This window comes from Poromitra crassiceps (assembly GCF_964638095.1).
Source record: "Poromitra crassiceps genome assembly, chromosome: 3".
NCBI classification, from domain to species: domain Eukaryota; kingdom Metazoa; phylum Chordata; class Actinopteri; order Beryciformes; family Melamphaidae; genus Poromitra; species Poromitra crassiceps.
This window is the reverse complement of record NC_139625.1, coordinates 18,435,892-18,451,151: the sequence shown is the minus strand read 5'-3', so window position 1 is coordinate 18,451,151 and position 15,260 is coordinate 18,435,892.

Here is a 15,260-nt window from a genome sequence, read left to right as displayed (position 1 = left end):
ATAGACTGATTTGGTGATTTGGTTAAAGAGATAGTTCAGAGATAACTAAATGATGTCCTCAGACATTTTTTTATGTATTTTTTTTTATGTATTTGGTATAGTCTGAAGTTATGTCAAACAGCAACATCATGGTCCCATAGTCATCCAGGTATTGAGCAAAAGTAAGCAAGTAAACTGCAAGCCAAAAAAAGAAAATCTGTGGGGAGGCCCACAGTCTCAGACATTGAAAACCCCTGCTTTAGAATACAGTACCCCTACTACCCCTGTAGTTCTTTTTTCCTTGGTTGTTCAAGCCCAGGAAGTGGTCAATTTAGGTTCATCAGAAGACCTAATTTGACCTAATTCCTAGTCTGAAAATGTCGATGAGGAAAATGAATCAGTCACTAACTCATTCACCCAGTTACTTCAGCTGAAAAGTACATAGCCTACTGTATGTAACAAATGACAAATAATAACAGGGAATGACGAATAACGATATGCAGAAGAGGGGGAAAGTTGACATTTTACTGGAGAGATGGAGACACTCAAGCCAACAAATCACTTCAAAACAATGACCTCTTACAATCTGTCATTTTGTAATTGACTTTCCCCCCTCTCGTGTTGATCCTGGCTTCTGGCGAGTGGATTTAATGGCGGAGCACCCTCCAACTCCTAAAAATGGCTTTAATCAGAATCACTTTGGCAGCCACTGAAAGGGTTCAGAGGTCAAGTGGGGATGAGAGTATAAGCCAGTCACATCTGTGGGAATAATCATTTGTGGACTCCCACCTCCCCCTTCTGTTTTTGTCCCTCGCCATGTCAAACACATTTGATCTGTAAGAAGTATATTGTTTTGTTCGTGGCGTAAAGCACCCTTGAAGAAGTCAATTTTTGTTTTGTTTTCTGTTGATGCTGCAGGCGTACGACTCAGAAAGATCCCAAAGAGGAATTGTTTGTAAGAAATTCTGCTCTACTTTCTGCTGTTAGTCTATGCTACGCTAATGCACAGCTCCATACATTATAGCAAAAAATAGTTGGCGAGGATGGAAAAGACGACTGCGATCCAGGATGCTTTTACGGCACCGCCGTTGCAATCAGAAGCTCTCTTAGATGCTGCAGCTCAGATCAAGATTGTATGAAGACACGGTAAGTCATTAATTGTCATGGAACCTCTCCAGACTGTCACTACAGATTACGTTACATTTCAGTCTTAGTCCTCGGGCTCTAGCTTGAGAACACCGCTGTTTATTTTCACAGAAAAGGCAGATGAGAACGGATTTTGTTGTCAAGGTGGCATTCACGCCTTTGATTGTTGATGCTCGCGCCCCCAAACGGAGGTGCTTGGTTTTTTGGCGACACGTAGCGTGTTTACCGTCAAACAAAACAGGCACAGCTTTGCTCGGCACTCGGCACACGTGACACTTTTAAATACTCGTGCCCGAGCGGAAATATGGCAAGTGACCTAACACGGAGGCTTACTACTGATGGTCAAAATGAGAAGGCTCAGTGTCAAAGCCATTCTACAAGCTGCAGAGGAAAAGGACACACACACACACACGCACACGCACACACACACACACACACTCACGCGCACACACACACACACACACACTCATCAACCTCCATGCCGGCAGGGCTACGTCCTCCACTCTCCAGAAAGCCTTTGGGGGAGATTTCCCTCTTCAGAAGCTTTCTCCTCTTCCGACCAGAAGCAGTGAAGAGATTGGGATTTGATATGCCCTCACTCATACAGTATGATACAGCCTGATGTGGGTGACAGGTCCGGGGTTCATGAGCGTCTGCAGAGCGGAGCCGATGTCAGTCAAGCTGGGGAGGAAGATTCCCCACAGAGCAGAAAGGCAATCAGTAGGAATTAGAAAGGGGGGGGTGGTGGTGGATGGAGGGGGAGGGGAGGGGAGGGAAGGGGAGGGGGGGGGGGGTTTGGTTGAAGGAGAATAGTTCGGGGAAGAGGGAATAAATTTAATGGTGAGTCGATGGGTATTGATTTTGATGTAAATTTCAGAAGAGGAGAGGAGAGCCTGCTCAGTCACGCAGGCCCTCCATCCAAAATAAGGGTAAAACAGACGAGGGGATATTATCCACTATCCAATGTGCCTACTATTTTCCACTCTTCTGCATCTCTCTCTCTCTCTCTCTCTTCTCTCTCTCCCCCTGCTACCTCTCTGACAGTTCCTCATTCACTCCCGCTCGCCCTGTCTCTCGCTCTCATTCGCTCTCTCTCCCTCCCTCTGTCTCCGTCCCCCTTTGTATTACTGCCAGCCAGTCAAATGGATGTTGGCATATTTCAGAGGCCCGCCTGTTGTCCAACTCTCTCTCATGCGCAGGCCAAGTCCGCGGCTCGGGCAGAGTGCGACTTGGCAGCCGACGAGACAAGCACACTAAAGCAATTACGGCCCAGCCACATCTACGCGTCGTTTGACGCAGGCTGACGCTGCTGCCCATCCACTTTGTATTGGAACATGCTGCTCGACGCCTCGCAAAGCATGCTGGGAGACCAGACGACGCGTGCAGCATGTTCCAATACAAAGTGGATGGGCAGCAGCGTCAGCCCGCGTCAAACGACGCGTAGATGTGGCCGGGCCGTTAGCGTGCGCCACCAACAGTCGCTCGGAGACGCGTCCGTCCGTATCTGCTCGCGAGTCAAATAGACGGCATTATTTATATCCAAAGGTCGGCACCCTCCCCATGTCGGGGGATTTCAGATCTGTTCATGTGGGACATTTACTCTGCGGACGCACACGCGCCAAACAAAAGACACCTAAGTGGTGGTTAAAAAGGGCATGGTTGCGACTACGCGACAGATGTACAATGAATGTTGATGAGGATCAGGATTATAACGACGACGTGGAGAACATACACACAGAGCCGAGGGGTCGTCGGAAAAGCGGCGGAATGTTAAAGGTGGCGGATTATGACAACCTCGCCGGGGGCCGACCGCCCCCTTGCTGTCAGGAAGGATGACCCTCATCTCACACTCTTTGTTCTGGACAGAGAGGGGAAGCGAAGCGGAGACAAATGACAGGGAAGCCTAAGAATAGTGCTGGCGGGATGTAGAGGGGCTGACCCGGGCCTGAGGGGCTCGGCGTGTGCTATTTGATGTACATAATATGGGGTTCTGTGAAGTCCCCACAGTGCATTTGTGCCCAATGTTGTAGCTGTGTACGGATGGATGCTGGGAGATGTGTGAAGATTTGTTGGGTGTGGAGATTTCGTCTGATGTCAGACTGAATTGTCAACTCGTTACGCTCCATTTCCTCCTTCAGTCTGACATTGGCTCCGCTCGAACCGATTTCCATAGGGGAAATCCCCCAGGGGAATTTTATTTTCACGAGACCAACAACGTATTTGCCTGAATATAATCCAGTGGGGAGAGCGAAAAACAAAACAAAAACATTATGTCCCATTTGAATAAATGTGTTCAAAGCAGAGTGCTGTTCACATTTCAAAGTCATTGGTACTTTTAAACGATTTAAAACAGCTTCAATAGCAACGTCCATCGTGGTCGACATTGTTGTTAGGTCCGATGCACTCGACAATGGCATTCATTGGTCCCGCCTGTTGCGCTGTTTATCGACACTGATTGGCTAATCGTGAGTCCCCCTTCGGCGCTCATTGGACCAGTCACTTTTTCTACTGAGGAAATCGCTGTCACATGTCACAATGCCAGACGAATCAGCCAACTCGGTGGAGTGGGCGGATTCAAAGGTCTGGACCTATAGGCAAGTGGAGATTTCTAGTCTAAGCTAAAAAAGAAAAATCATGGTCCCCAGTGTGTGGCCATGATGTCAAATTCCATGATTTTTCAGAACAATTCCCAAGCGCTTCCATTGTTTCTCAGCCCAGAGAAGTTGTAGAATAAAAAGAAAAAGAAAGAAAGGTGTACAGTAGTTGCCACTCCATTAGGGTTTGCTGTGCAGACAAAACTGCTGACAAATGAAGTTCTAACGGAGGTTCAGTCAGGAAGACTATAATCTGCATTTAACGCTTCCTCAGTTCACTCCGCCCCTTCAAATCTGCTCACACGCTCAAAATAAACCTGTCAACTTCCGGGCTTCATTGAATAATCAGCTGTTTGCCGCCTGGGCTCTTTTATGCAATAGCATAGAGTCACATCACCTCTCATCCCACACACCTCCATTGTAAGCCTATCACATTGCTTCTCAGCCCTCATCGTAAGCCAATCACATGGCTTTTGTCCTCTTAAATATGCTTGTTTCTATCCTATTCAGCCTCTCAACTTTGCTGCTGACAGTCTCGCACCCTCCACCTCCCCTTCTCCACCCAGTTTTGCAGACCCATCAGATTCTTCAGTCTGAAGAGTCTCATCAGTTTCAGAAGTAGAAGCTTCACCATCACCACCAGTATCTAGACTCTACAGGGGGATATAACTGGCTGCTGCTCCGGGCTGATGCAGCTCTATCTCATTATCTCCCTGTGGTGTCTAAGCGCCAAAGATACCTAATTCTCATCATATTTTCTGTAATGCATAATTCATTAGCTATTGTAATAAATATTATTTTAATCATTCACTGGTCTCTAGTCTCTCCTGATTGAAACACAATTGAATGTAATGAAAATGTTAAACAAATTGGAAAATACATTCTGCCATGTTCCTGTAAAATGACCCATGTGTAAACTTCTGTGACATTCCCCCACTTCCCCAGAGAATGTATCACATTTCCTGACTTTGAAAATTCCATGACCAGCGGGAATCATAAATAATAATAAAACTTTTATGTTCTGGAGTAATTAGATATCGCTTCCACTGATATATGTGTAGTCAGTCGCCAGAGTTTCACCGGCAGGACATATACAGAGCGTCAGAGGATCACACTATTCCTCCAGCTCCCCTCACTCCCAAACAGTCACCTCGACTGACCACAGGAGGCACTAGTGCAGCCAGCGACCAGGACACACACCCTTAATCCGGCTTCCCACCCTCAGACACGGCCAATTCTGCCTGTATGGAATCCTGACCAAGCTGGAGGTAACACGGTAACTCGAACCTGCGACCTTTGTGTTGGTAGGCATCTACCGCTGCACTACCCGGATACCCTTGCATGGAAATTGTTGTATCTTTACATTAAAATCTTGCCTAGCGCAGCTTCAATACAGCATTTCTGTTTCTTCCTGAGCATATGACGATGATATGATGATGTTAGCTTAACATTTAAGTAATTTTGGTTAGCGGTAATAATCAGAGATTGGGTCTTGGACTTGAGACTTGGACTTGAGTCGCACTTAAGTCTCACCCACAGTGACTTGAGACTTGACTTGAGACTCATCCTCAAAGACTTGAGACTTGACTTGGACTTGAGGTTTGGGACTTGTGAACAATAATTTTTTTGGTGCATTAACATTAAGGAAATATTGACTAATGTCATCCAATCAATGCTGATACTGTATGCTAATAGATAAGGAGTGAGGATAATACAGTACAGGCTTTGAATTCCTTAGTTTTATCTGTGCAGTGTTCTAAGCAGACCAGATTGCATGCAGCAGATGATAGAACACTCATCCATAAGAAACCTGAGACTTGACTTGGACTTGTGACCAAAGACTTGAGACTTGACTTGGACTTGAGCTCAAAGACTTTAGACTTGACTTGGACTTGCAAAAAATGACTTGTGAGCATCTCTGAGCGGTATATAACGTCTCTGCGTCTACAACTGGGGCATCAATTGCTAATACAACTTCAGATTTGAGATTTATGATGGCAACTCTTTTTCTTTTTTCTTTTTTTTAGAGAGCAGAGGCCATGTGAGTCAATACCTGCAATACCTGCAATACTGCTTAATTTGCAGCAGCTGTCGAAGTGACTTACGCCGCCCACACACACACGGATACACACGCACACACTCACACGCACATACAGTACACACACGCACACACAGTACACACGCACCTACACACACACACCCACACACCTCCCCCACCGTCAAAGTAAATTGGGTGCATGTTCTCTAAACCCTATTTATGACTCTCCTGTTGTTGTTGTTTTTGTTGATGCAGTGTCTGACACGCAGAAGAGAGGGCGAAAAACATCCATCCACCTATCATCCGGAGAAACATGTATGCATTCCACATGGAGAGTGTGAGAGAGACATTCCCAGCATCCTGTCAATCACAGCGGATGACAGCCTCCACCTCCGTCACCTCAATCACACAAGGACCTGATCACTGTCATCACACTCCGAGCGCCTTATCAAACCGCCACACCGGTACCTGCCGTGTGTCTCTGTGTGTGTATATATGTTTTTGTGCACCTGATTGGGTTATGCGACCCCTTGCTGAGGGAAAGGGTGTGCGAGTGTGTGTGTGTGTGCGCAAATGCCTGATTTGACAAGCACCTTTTCTTCTGTCGGTCTATCTGACAAGCTCCCATTCTGAGGAAAGCCTATGGATTACACACCCCGGCTGGCAAAATGCACCCTGTCGTAAATCTCTGTTGTTTATGCCCGGACACCGGATGCTTCGACCCCACGGCCGCATTGAATACAGATCAAAAAGCCCCATGATGCAGAGGGGTTTCCAAGATGACCTTTCCCACTCCATAGTGTGATCAAAAATGGCTGATATACACCCCAGAGGATAGAGGCCTATTGATTGAGTTTGATCCGTCAATGCATTTTTTTAATTAAAAAGTGTGTGTGTGTGTGTGTGTGTGTGTGTGTGTGTGTGTGTGTGTGTGTGTATATACTAGGCATCCCGCGCGCTATGCGCGCATCGGCAGCTGCAGGGCCCTGCAGCCAAGCTGCGCCCTGCACCTGATGCTTGTTTTGATGTCTTGTGATTTCGTATGTTTTGTTTTTATCTTCTGGACAGCTGAACTTCCCGTCTGCATAACTATTTTACCCTCGGGTAGTAATAAAGAAACCTTGAACCTTGAACCTTGAAATCACTGATGATATCAGACAGTGAAGAGGTCATAAATCACTGATGATGTCAGACAGTGAAGAGGTGGACACAAACTTAGAGGATCCGCCGGAGGAGACGGAGTCCCGAGAGGTCCGGGAACAGGGAGGTCGAATAGGAGAGTGAGGGGGCCGGAGGGAGGAACATTGAGGAGGAGGGGGGGGCGGACCCCCGAGTCTGGAATGTGTGTCATATTCTGTGATGTGCCGCAAGGCATCCAGTCTGCCGGAAAGCCATTAGACGAAGAAGAAGACAGTGAAGAGGTCATAAATCACTACATTTCTAGATGGCTCAGCCTGGTGGCCAGGTCACTACCATAGTGATGTCATGAATCACAGATGATATCAACAGTGATGCCAATTGGGCAATTGTGATGTCATCAGTAATGTCACTCGAGCAATTACGATGTCATCAGTGATGTAACTCGAGCGATAGTAATGTCATCAGTGAGTGATGTCATCAGTGATGTCACTCAAACAATCTGTTCCTTCTTAAAGCCTTCCGTTTGAGACACTGACAGATCTGAAGCAATGGCTGCTCAAGCATATCATGATGACAGGCAGCTCCATGATGCCGCCTACGCAGGAGACCTGGACAAACTGAGGAGGCTGCTGCAGGAAGACTGCTTCAGAAGGCGGATCAATAAGAGGTCGATGTGGTACATGAGCACCCCTCTGTCGCACGCAGCCTGGCGGGGTCATGCTGCCTGTGTGGTCTACCTGATCACCCAGGGAGCCCAGGTAGACCTTGCTTATGGAGAAGCCTGCACACCTCTCTACTGGGCCGTGCTCTATGGTCACCTGGACTGTGTCCGGATCCTCCTGGAAGCCGGGGCTGACGCCAACAGAAAAAGTGGTCTATACGCAGACACTCCGGTCTACCAAGCTGCCAAGGTGGGAAGACTGGAGATACTGCAGGAACTCATCAGGTTCTGTGCTGTTCCTGTTGACATGGACAGTGTTCACACCCTCAAGAGGTCTCCTCTCTACATCAGCACTGAGGGCAACCACCTGGACTGCTTCTGCCTGCTGATCCAGGCCGGAGTTCTGACCCGTGACGTGGCTTCTCACCTGCTGGAGGTGGTGCTGCATAACAGGTGCCAGGCGGCCTTTGTCCAGCTGCTCCTGGACCACGGCGCCAACCTGGCACTGGTGAGGGAGCATGCATTGGAGGTGAGGGCAGATCCCGAGGCTCTCAAGGTCTTTCTGGAGGCCAAGAGATGTCTTCGCAGTCTGGCCCACGTGTGTCGGATCCGGATCCGCCAAGCGCTGGGCACACATCGCCTGAACAAAGTCCACTCCCTACCACTAACACAAGTGATGAAGGATTTTGTGCTCCACCAAAACTGACTTGAAGGACTGTCCATTTATTTATTTTCATTTCCTAGATTTAGTTCTTAAGTGACTGTTTCAAACAAATCACCAGAGAGTAAATACCATCAGCATACACCACCTCTCCAGAGTCCCCAACCCTAGAATTGAGTATGTGTAGCATGCAGAAATTCTAGTTAGCTTAATATGACGTGAGGTTCAGTTAGCTTTGCATAGAAACAGCCAGTAGAAATACTTTTTTACTTTTATACTTAATTACATCTGGGAGCCTGTACTTTTTTACTTGAGTAAACAAGTTAAATCAGTACTTCTACTTTTGCCAGAGCCTTTTTACACAAGTAACTGTACTTGTACTTAAGTAAATAATGTGCTTACTTTTCCCATCTGGCGCCTATAGAGAATACAAACATGGTAAAAGCACAAAATACAGCAATAAGGACAACAAAACAGACACAATAAAACACAGCCAAGCAAACAACAGACAACAAACGAGATGAGGAAAAAACCCTTAAGAGTGTTATGAGGATATTACATGGCAGAAAGTCAGTTGCAGGAATCAGTCTGAGATGGCATCTTTGAAGGCAGAAATGGGAATATGTAAGCCAACTTGCTTAAAAGGTTCTCAACCATCTGGGACCCGTTTTTGGCACTTAGATGAGGTTAAGAATGACATGTGACTGAGGTTAGGGATGACGGATGGCTCGCCCGGCTCGTTTCCCATGGACTCCTTGCGTGGGATCCCATATTATGCACAAGTATCTTTTACAAGCACATAGCACTTTATGCGGCCGGTAGCACCATGTTGTAATACTGAATGTCAATGATGTATTTTTTTTCTTTCTTTCTTTTCCTGTGTGTGAGCCTGTTTGTCTTGTTTGTTGTTCTATAAAAAAAAGATGAAAATAATCCCAGTCGCAAGGAGCAGACTGATGATGCAAGTCCGAGCGACTGAGGTGTTTTAATTATAATTGTACTGTATATGGAGTGAGGCCCGGGTGTTGTGTGTGACAGACATTGGGTGCAGTATTATAGGTGACGTTGGTAGGGGGAATGTTACGACGAATGTGATGGCAGGGCCAGTTGACCAAAGATTAAATAATGCAGTGGTATGTTGTTTTGAAGGGGGCATTTGTGCCAAACCGGATAGCAGAATGCTTGAAAAAGTACCTTTACCTGTATGCCACTGTAATCGAACAGTTTGTTTGGATGTAATGTCGTGTATCTTTTAAATACAGTATGTGTGTCCTATTATCTCGGTCTCTCTCTGTTTGTTAGCAGGATTACAGAACAACTACTGGGCCGATTTGCATGCGACTTAGTGGAAGGGTGTAGCATGGGCCAAGGAAGAACCCATTAAATTTTGGATCCAATCCGATTCGGGGCAAGGAAAGTGCTCGGGCTAGGGAAAAGGAGCCGTAGCTAGGGATAGGAGGTTCATAGAGAGTCGGGATTCGAGGGTTGGGTAAGGGTAGTGGATGGGGGGTGTGGGTGGTGGGTGGTGGGACAGGGTGTGGTTAGTGGAGGGGTGGGGCTAGGGAAAGGGGGCCATAGCTAGGGATTTTTTTATTTATGCACTGCTCTTTTTTGTTCCATAATTGGGAACCCTGGATGCAGCTTCCTCTCCCTATTATCCCAACCTGTGCTAGATTAGTCGCTAATTATTGAAGGTTGCTCTGATGAAGATGCACCTGGCGTCAAAACGTTAGTCTTGTAATAGTTTGTTGCCTTAAACTCCAGTATACTTTGGACCAAATCAAAGTCCCTCCTAAGATTGCCCTACTCTGAGAGCACCGGACAAGCCTATTCCGTGTGAGTTTGTTGAAGCGTGTTGGTAAATTCTATGGAGTGCATTTATATAGCGCTTTTATCCAAAGCGCTTAACAATGTGCCTACATTCACCCATTCACACACCGAAGGTGGCCAGCTGCCACGCAGGGTGCTGGCCGCCCTCTTAAACCTCTTCCTTCAACAAAATACCTGTATTGGTAAGTCGGCTGGGACTTTTGGATAGTTGTTGTTTAGTGTTGTCTTCATCACCTTCACCTTATCCTTCATTCCTTCTTATTTTGTTGGTTATTCCTCTGAGCCTTCCCATCTTAAGGCAAGTGTTATTGAAATGTATGCGGAGTAGCACATATTCACAGAAATGTCCTTTCCTCCCTCTGCAGGGTGTCCCATTTTAGAAATATAAGTTATGGATTTATTCATTAACTTTCATTACCTGTATGTCCACTTAGAGGACAGGGGAGGAGACAATGAGGATAAGTGTGTGTGTGCGGATGTGTGTGTGTGTGTGTGTGTGTGTGTGTGTGTGTGTGTGTGTGTGTGTGTGTGTGTGTGTGTGTGTGTGTGTGTGTGTGTGTGCGTGCGTGCGTGCGTGCGTGCGTGCGTGCGTGCGTGCGTGCGTGCATGTGTGAATGCACGCATATGGACAATGATGTGGAGGATTATGGCTAACCTTTAGTTTTGGCCATTTTAAGATGATTAATTTGTCACTGTGTTTTTAGCTGGAGGGCAGATGCAAGCAGAGAAAACTTATAATTGCTTCAGTACTGCGTACCCTTCTCAATGTCAAGCCCATGATAGAGTATTCCTATTCAATATCTCCTAATCTAGCTCAGGGATTTAATCAGGAAACTGATAGTGTTGAAAAAACAACGCATGGTCATTATAATCAAGCCATTCTCCCTCTTGCTGGCTGGTAAAGGCCTGTTGCACTGTGACACACACTCTACTTTATGAGGAATTCAGTGAGAAAGCTTTGCTAAAACACCCTGTGCTAAAACCTTGGTAGCCTGTAGGCCTATCAAGCAGGGTAGACAAGGGCTACTTTTGCTCCTGTGAAATATATTTCGGGGCATTTTGGATAATTTCCAGGGCAATTTTATCAAATGTTGGGAAATACTTTAGTTGCACCTACTGTATGTAGCAACCTATGTCCAAGCATATTTTATTTCTAAAAGTTCATAAACAATCACAGTTAAAGATACCCATTTCCTATCTCAACAACACTGTTGATTATCTGGCATGTCATTAATGTACTTGGCAAAAACATGAGTGAACTAGCTGGCCAGCTAGCTTGCGCTGCCTGTCACTGAGGTCAATAACGGTAGTAGGAGGAGGGGGCGGGGGTTGTAGGGATGCCTAGTTGGCCATTTTCAAGTCACGCTTTGCAAATGCAGAATAATGTTAAAATACAGAAAGTATTAAACTCTTTATTTTATGGGGGCATTTAAAAGCCCCCGTCACCCCAGTTCCAATGGCAATTCTAGATTTTTTAGGGGCATTTTGCCCTGAGCCCCCGCTAATTTCCTACCTTGCTATCAAGTGTCAGCTTGAACTTAAAACCCACATGGTTATTAATTATTAATTAATCATAGTTAATTATATCAAAACGCTATTAAAGAGATACTCAACACTTTTTCCACTTTTTTCTGCTGAAAATTAATATATATTGGAAATTAGCTGTGTTCTTGATGAATCCAGGTCAAAGTCCTGCATGACATTGACTGTAAATCTGAGTAATTCCTCATCTCTTCTCACATACCTATGCAGTTCCATACATCCCGAAAAGGCAAAAATATATGTCCTTTATTTACACATTTAAATACATGTGTCATTAAAATGCACTCTGGCAGTTTAAAATGAGCAAACTGAATTGCAGTGCACAATACATATTAATATTAGAATTCGTTCAATATCTAAAAATATCTAAAAAGCACAGTAAAGCCAGAAACACAGTACAGGATTGCTCTTATTTGTGTCCATTCAGCAATCTGACCATGGAGGGTATAGGACTCTTTTTGTAGCGCTCTGTTTTACACTTGATGTCTCTCAGCCGTGCTCCTTGTCTTGTCCTTGCTCCTTCTCTCTCAGCGCACGTTGGTGGAAGCCAGCTTGAGAAATCTGTGGAACTTTGGAGTTAGAGTGCAAAGTCAGGCACAGCTCCTCTCGGGTGAGAGGAGCTGTGCCTGAAGGCCAGGCGTAGACTCACATTTCCCTCTCTTTCTATTGGCAAAGCTCTTGATCAGTGACGTAACTCGGTCAGTGACATCCCCAAACCCAGCCCGCCCATCTCTCACGCCAAGGCCTGTCCCAGCCAAAGTTTATAAAAGTGCCTGCGCACCACGCTGGGCCTATGGAGTGTGGAGAATTGTTGAATAGAGATAGAGAGAAAGAGATTTGTGGAGCAGTTTTGATTAGAGTGCATAGTGAAAATTGTAGTTGTGTGTTTGTAGTATTTACTAGTTTAGGTTTAGTTTTAGAGTACGTCAGATAGCCTAGGTTGTGTGTTTGTTTGTAAAAAGAAAAAAAAAATGTTTGTCTGTTTGTTGAGTTTAGTATAGTGGCCAGGGACAGGTTAGGGGTAGTCATGGGTCGAAAGTGTTGTGTTCCCGGTGCAAAAGCTACACCGGGGTGCAGTGCATCAGAGACTCAGACATCAGGCTGGAATGGCTGTGAGAACTGGGCCTAGCAGATCCGCTGCCTCGAGAGGGTGTTTGGCTGCAATCCTGCATTCCCCCCGGGATAGTTTCTCTAACCCACTCCCCCCGACTTTGCTTTTCAACCAGCTTTGTATTCTTATAATGTCGGTAGTATTATGCAGATGAACAGTCTTTACCTTCTCTCCATGTTTCCTGTGACGAGAAAACCCTGTTCATCTTCATATGAGTCATCAACGCTCGTTAACCCCCTGGGGTCATTTTTTTCCCTATTTTTGGTCTGTCTGGTCTCCTTGTGTAATAATGCATGTATAACCTCAACCCTGTAATGCACAATCAAGTGATATACATCTTCTTTTTTCAGGACAACCGGCACTATCAGAATATGTATGCTGCAATGATTTCACACATTGTTATATGGCCATAAAGACAAAAGAAAAAAACAAAGAGGAAATTGAATGTCACAGAAATGTATTCAAATCACAGAGAATAATAATAATAAAGGTTTGGGGCAATAAAAATTGTTCTGCATAGGTCTTAGTGATCATGGGGGGAGAAAAACATAACTTGCACACTTCAAAAATTATTTACATGTTTCACAAAGAAGTCCTTTAATTTTTCACCCAATACGTTATTAGTCGGCAAAAGGACACTGTAGTTCCATGGTTACAAAGCTTCTGAAAGGGCTGCGATCGCTGATGGTATCGCCGACCCCCAGAGGGTTTTTGAAGGCTCTCGATGCGATTCTCCGTGGATGCGCGCATAGATTACAGAAGACATTTAAATAAACAATCTGTAGTTCCAACAGCCGCCCTCGAGCAGAGCATCTGTTCACTGTTCATCTGAGACGGAACTGCCTGGAATAACCTGTAGAGCTCTCAGCGCAGGAAACATGGAGAGAAGGTAGACACTGTTCATCAGCGTACTACCGACATCGTAACGATCAAAAAGCTGGTCGAAAATTCAAATCTTACTTTAAATCGGACCCTATTGTAACTACAACACGACTGATTCCATTTGGATTGTGTTATGTTTGAGAGCGGTCCAATGCGTATTTTCTGCTGTATTTCTTCAGCACTTTTTGAGTAGTCAGCAACATTTCCCATGGCAGATGACTGGCTTCTGGCGTTTAGTATTCCCGGTCATCTCCCATTAAAGGGATCCTATCTGGGCCAGCCATGATTTCAAATCCTCAATTACCCTGCAACAACAACAGCTTACCATCTTTGACAAGCCATTCACTCTGCCTTAAAATCGGATGTAACACAAGCGTAGGATTCTGCCAAATGGGGTGACTTATTCCCACTTGCCTCCAATGCCGTATCACTTGTTTCAGCACTTTTCTCACGGGGGAGCGTATCTGGAAACCAGGCATAGGGAACAAAGCCTGTTTTCAAGTATGCACATTCACTCAAGAGAGTTGGGGAGATTAGCTTGTCCTCAGACGAGCCCAACTGGGTTATCCTCCATTGTTAGGCCTGAAGGAAAGTAAAAAAAAAAAAATCACAAATTAGCAATTACCTGCTTAGGATCATGATCAATAGTGGTAATAGCGTATCAATAGTGGAATCAGTATTCCTTTCTGTGACTGTGGGACTTTTTTGTGTGGCAAATGGGCACTTTAATGGAAAGGCGCTGCTAACATTATTCGTTATCTATATGCCGATCTGCTTCAGCTAGTGTGACATCTCCACAACGATGTCAATTAAAAGCGGCAACAACCAAAAAGAATGGGAGTGGAGCACACACACACCGACACACACACACACACCGACACACACACACACACACACACACACACACACACACACACACACACACAAACACACACACACACACACACACACACACACACACACACACACACTGCATCTGTTCTTCCCCATGCCATTTTATCCTCGTTTTGTTGCACTCCTCTTGTGCAATCCTGTCCTCATTTGCATTTTAATTCCTGTGCTTGTGTGGCTCGGCGTGGCTAATCCTGTGCTAACCTAAAAGAGGCCTGTGTTCTCGGGTAAAGAGTGTGTGTTACTCCCTCCGTTCCTGTCGGCGACGCACACGCATTCACACACACACACACACACACACACACACACACACACACACACACACACACACACACACACACACACACACACACACACACACACAACACACACACACACACACACCTGCACACAGGCCAGCACGACGGCTGCACAATATCATCATAAATCATATTGTGATTATATTGACAGATATTGTGATTGCAATGAGTCACGATGTTAGTGGGAATGGTAATTTTTGTATTTCATATACTGTATATAAATATATATATATATATATATATATATATATATATATATATATATATATACATATACATATATATACATACATACATACATACATACACACACACACACACACACACACATATATATACTGCATGCGCGTAGCCACGGGTGTGCCAGGGTGTGCAAATGCCACCCAGACAGGCCGCTGGCACACCTAAAAAAAATGGGGTAAAAAAGGTTTTTTGTTTTGTCTGCAAAACACATCAACGCTATGCACTGTGTCCAACTTATCCTAT